This window comes from Dermochelys coriacea, chromosome 5 (genome assembly GCF_009764565.3).
Source record: "Dermochelys coriacea isolate rDerCor1 chromosome 5, rDerCor1.pri.v4, whole genome shotgun sequence".
Taxonomy (NCBI): Eukaryota; Metazoa; Chordata; order Testudines; family Dermochelyidae; genus Dermochelys; species Dermochelys coriacea.
The window spans coordinates 58,239,894-58,245,893 of record NC_050072.1 but is presented as its reverse complement, the minus strand read 5'-3'; positions in this window follow the sequence as shown (position 1 = coordinate 58,245,893).

Here is a 6,000-nt window from a genome sequence, read left to right as displayed (position 1 = left end):
AAGGCTAATGACATATTGGGCTGCATTAGTATGAACTTTGCCAACAGATCAAGGGAACTGATTGTTTCTCTCTATTCGGCACTGGTGAGGTCACATCTGGAGTATTGCGTCCAGTTTTGGGGCTCCCACTACAGAAAGGATGTAGACAAATTGGAGACAGTCCAGTGGAGGGCAATGAAAATGATCATGGGGCTGGGTCACATGACTTACGAGGAGAGGCTGAGGGAATTGGTCTTGTTTAGTCTGCAGAAGAGAAGAGTGTGGGGGGATTTGATAGCAGCCTTCAACCTGAAGGGGAGTTCCAAAGAGGATGGAGCTTGGCTGTTCTCAGTGGTGGCAGATGACAGAACAAGGAGCAATGGTCTCAAGTTGCAGTGCGGGAGGTCTAGGTTGGATATTAGGAAACACTATTTCACTAGGAGTGTGGTGAAGCACTGGAATAGGTTACCTAGGGAGGTGGTGGAATCTCCATCCTTAGAGGTTATTAAGGCCTGGCTTGACAAAGCCCTGACTGGGATGATTTAGTTGGTGTTGGTCCTTCTTTGAGCAGGGGGTTGGACTAGATGACCTCCCGAGGTCTCTTCCAACCCTTAACTTCTATGATTCTATGAATGCCAATGCCCAAGGCCCCTACAATGGCAGTGAATTCATTAAGTGAGATTGACTATCTGACCTGAGGGAGAATTCCTTCCTGATCCCATTTATGGTGATCAGTTTGATTCTGAGCATGTGAGCAAGAACCAGCCAGCTAAGCATGTGAGAGATGTACTGTTTGGTGCCATGTCAGATCACTGACCCACCCTGTCAAGTGTCCCATAGCCATCTCTGATGCTTCAGAGGAAGGAGTTTAAAAAACAACATACACCAGAATACACTGGTGAAGTTGAATCCCTTCCTGAGCCCTACTGGTGATAGCCTGAAGCTCTGAAGCATGAATTTTTAGGAACAAAAGACCTAAACCCGCAGGGATATTAGATTTCAGAGCAGTAACCGTGTTAGTCTGTATCAGCAAAAAGAACGAGGAGTACTTGTGGCACCTTAGAGACTAACAAATGTATTAGGGCATAAGCTTTCATGGGCTAAAACCCACTTCATCAGATGCATGCAGTGGAAAATACTGGATATAATAGGGATATTAAGGTTGCTGAACCCTACCCCCACCATCACAGACAACCTTGTCATACAATCCCACTGATAAATTTGTCCAGCTCTATCTTAAAACTAATTATGTTGTTTGCCCCCACAACTCCTGTTGGGAGATTGTTCCAGAACCACACCCCTCGGATGGTTAGAAACCTTCTTTTAATTTCCAGTCTGAATTTGTTCAGTTTATACCCATTTGTTCTTGTGCCATGATTGTCTGTTAGCTTAAATAGCTCTTCACCCTCTCTGGTGTTACACTCCTGATGTATTTATCAAGAGCAACTAGATTCCCTCTCAGCCTTCTTTTTGTTAGGATAAACTAGCCATACTCTTCACATCTCATCTCATCAGATAGACCCTCCATTTCCCTGATCATCATATTAGCTTTTTTTGCACCTGTTCAACTTTGAACTCATCTTTCTTGAACTTGGATCACTAGAATTGTGCACATTCCAAATGAGGTCTTGTACAGTGGCATTAATACTTCTTAATCTCTGCTGCAAATGCCTTATTGAATATATCCTAGGGCCACATTTGCCTCTTTCACAGCCACATCACATTGGTGGCTTATCGTCATCCTGTGAACGATCCGCACACCAAGGTCTTTCTCCTCCTCTGTTGGGGGGACCTGTCTCACCCCAGTCAGGAACAGGTTAACAAACTCTTCTGGGCACAGTCAGCCCCCACATAGCACATCTATGAAGCCTGCTGCACCTGGAGAAGGGTGGCTCCTTTAAAAGTGAGTATCCAAGCCCAGTGAGAGATAGGACATGGAAGCAGAGTCAGAGCTCCCTGAGCACACAAGGCAAGGATGGCTGGATAGGAGAGTTGCTGAAGATACTCCACCATCTGGACCCTCTGGATGAGTAGAAAGATTTTCTTTACCTTTTTTTAGCCCCTCAGATTACCAATAGGTTAGAAACCCAGTCCTAGCTCAGAAACTACTGACCTGGTTGCCTTGCAAGGAGAGTGGGATGAACCTGGACAGTTTGTGGGCTGTAGGACTGTTAAATTTTTCCCTTTTGGTTTGGACTACTGTTAATCCTCAGGGGGAGGAGAACTGCCTCCCTGATACTTGTAACTGGAGGAACATAGCTCCTCTTCAGACCAACTCCAGAGCAAACCCTGCTGTGGAAAAAGGTGTCAGGACAAAGGAAGCACTTTAGCTTGTAGCAGAAATTCTTATTATTAGACCCTAAGTGCATGTCCTTGAACTTTGTCCTACTCTATTTTGTTCCATTTCTATTGCTCCAGTCTCCAAAGTTGCCCAGATCTTCCTGTATAATATTTTAATCCTCTTGTGTATTGATGATGCCTCCTAATATTGTATCATAAGCACACTCCATTAGCATGAAAATAGTACAACTATCCACTCAGTACCAGGGATAAATATCCTACATAATAATTAGTTCAGGACCCTACTGCAGGTCAGGAACTCACTGCAGGTCCTGAATCCATTGCAGTTCAGGAACCTCATTCCACATCTAGTCCTCGTTCCCTCCCTGATGGCTCCTTGGCAAATCTGTCTCCCCCCTACTGGCCTCCAGTCATTCTTTCTCCCAGGCTGTTTGTTCAGTCTCATTATTGTCCCACCCTGGCTCCTTGTCACAATCTCTTTGCCTAGTTATCACCCACACTTCAGCTACTTGTCAGAACTGGCTCATTTCCCCCCGCCCCATTGGTTCCTAGTCCCCCACCCCAACTCCTCATTCAATATCCGTTTCCCCCTCCAGTGACTCCCAATCCCCACCATTCCAATTTCCCTCCCTGGCTCCCAGTCTCCTTGTCCAGTCAACCCTATACTCCCCTTCCCCAGCTTCTCATTCAATATAACTATCTCCACCGAACCACTGTCTTCCAATCCCTCCACCCAGGGCCAATGTTGGGGTGGGCAGGAAGGCTATTTGGCCTGAGCCTCAAGCTCAAACGGGATCTCAGATTTAGACACTTGTTAATTTTTTGGCATTTGATAAGTTTCGCAACTTGTTTTTATGCTCACGAAAGCTAGAATTTTCCTCAATAATTAGTGCATTTGCACAGAAAAAGTCTAGAAAAGCATTTGTTAAATAAAAAAAAATTCAAATTGTCTCACTTTTCTTTTGGTGCCTTATTTTGTTTTCATGTGGCGTCATTTTTTATTTTTTTTATGGCTTGGAGCCTCAAAAGCTGCAAGTGGCCTGGGCCTCCTGGACCTCTGAGAGGGCCTGCCTCCATATTTCTCTCCCTTGGTTTCCATTCCCAGTCTTCTCCCCGGCTCCCAGTCTTAGACTGGGATTGGTTGGACAACCTCCTTCCCTCCTTCTGCCCTACTACTGCCAGCCTTCAGTCCCAATCCTCAGTTCTTTGTCCCAGTCTACTCTCCCGACCCCGGTGTAGATCTCCCCCACCCCACTTTGAATCAGGCAGCTTCCTTCTTCATGTTATCTGAGCCTCTTCATGGGGTCCCAGAGATCAGACTCCAGCCTGAGCCCAAACATCTACACTGTAATTTTACAGCCCTGCAGCCCAAGTCTGGCAAGCCTGAGCCAGCTGTCCCAGGCCAGACTGCAGATTAACCCTGAGAATACAGAGAAGAGACAAGCTCTCTGCTCTCAATTCCAATGCCCGGCTCTGCATGGATTGCAGCAACCTGGAGCATCAATTGCAGGAAAAATCCTGCTGAGCCCTTGTCTGGAGCATGCTGACTAAGGACAGAATCTGCTGAGCAGAGCTCTAGCAACTGAGCATGTGCAAACTGCAATTTTTCAAATGCTTAAAACTTGCCCATATTTTGGCTGATTTTTTCAGGGATGACAAAAGGCACATCAATTACACTCACACCACCCCTCCTGCCATATTTCAAGTCTTTTTCGAAAGCATCGGGGTGCTATAGCCTCTCAGAAAAAAGTCACCTGCATTTTTTTAAGATGAACAAAAAGTATCTTCCCCTAACCTTATTCTCTGAAACAGCTGAAATATTATGGCTGAATTTTTTCCCCACAAAAAATTCAGCCTGAGGTAGATGCCTATCATGGAAAACTTCAGCTCAAACAGTTAAAGTTTGGCAAAGTTACAAGCAACTTAAAACAGGATTATATAATGGGAAGTGTCAAGCAACCTTAGTACTAGGCAGTGCTTTCAGCCTTGTCTATAACAGTCACATACATGAATACTATATCTACAATTGAAACCTTTATAGCACCTTTTGAAAGTAGCAAATATTATAATGGTATGCAGTATAATAGACATGGGAAATACCAAGTATATTATCTATTTGCAAAGGAAAATTGTAAATATGGTAATGGGATCCACTGTATGTATAATAGATTTATAAAAACATACAAATCCATCTGTGTGTACAGACATTACAATAAAATATGTTAGAATCAGAGTTCCATTGTGGCAGGCTCTGTACAAATACAAATGAAGACACAGAAACTACCCATTGAAGTCAATGACTTTAATGGGAGCATCTGCTTGCTTATTACTTCTGAAAATCAGGCTATTTACAGTACAGGCCTAAATAGGTACTTAGGACCTTATAATTCTTTTAGGATCCAGTTGTATATCTAAGAGTCTGAATGATCCCATTTACTTCAGTGTGTTTGGGATCCAGTCCTGAGGAGCATATCTATCAACACACTCAGTTAAAAATCCCAAGAGATATAATAAACACACAGTATGGGTATACTTAGAAAGCTTCTTCTCTTTCTAAAGGTTCTACCAACTTGAAAGAGATTTCATGTACTTAAAAATAAGGGACTTTTGAAACTGAAAATATTTCTAAAAAGAGCAGAAATTTTTCAAGAGTGATCAATGTATTTTTGAGAAATATGTGTTGGTGTCGTATAGCATAAAGATTTTTGCAGCAACAGTTTGGTTCAACCATATTACTCATAAGCGAGTTATGAAAGTTATCTCAAATTGATTCCACCTTTACACCATACTATAACATCATGTATTGTGGTCATACCTCATTAGAGAAAGTATTTCATGAAAATGTGTATGATCTATATTTGCATAATACTGTATATAATATGCCTAAACATTGTATATTATAAAGGCCAGTCACATGAAAAAACCTCTATCATCTGCAACAGTTAAATATTATCTTTGATCAACCTTTCCTCCTACATTGTCTTTATGGCACTAATGAATAATCCCAAAGCTGTTCCATCAGCAAAAGTTTATGGTTGCCTTGTTTGTTACCTTATGGTAAAGCTGAAGGCACTTCTTTCTTTAACAAATTAGACATTAATTAAGGTAAGCAAGGGACTGGAGCAGATAATTTCTGTTACAAAATGTAAAGAATGCTACTGCTAGCAGCAATAGTTTCCTTACAGAAAAAAATGCACTGCAGTTTTCTGCAAGGCACAGGGAAAGAAACCCGCTAGAAGAAACCAATGCATCCGATGAAGTGAGCTGTAGCTCACAAAAGCTTATGCTCAAATAAATTTGTTAGTCTCTAAGGTGCCACAAGTACTCCTTTTCTTTTTGTGAATACAGACTAACACGGCTGCTACTCTGAAACCCATTAGGATTGTAACATTATTCTACTGTATAGCTACACTAGAGCACCAAGAATTTTGGAGTTAAAATTTTTACCTGAAATGTAAAATTCTGTTTCAATACATGTATCATGTCATCCTATATTCCAACAAAGGATCCTTGACCAAAGGGGAGTGTGGATTTATGTACATGATGGCCATTACCAAACAAGAGTTACACAGCAAATCCCAAAGCTTCAAGAAGATAATATATATACAAAACCCTGTAGGGGAACACTTCAATCTCCCTGGACACACAATAGCAGATTTAAAGGTAGCCATCCTGCAGCAAAAAAACTTCAGGACCAGACTTCAAAGAGAAACTACTGAG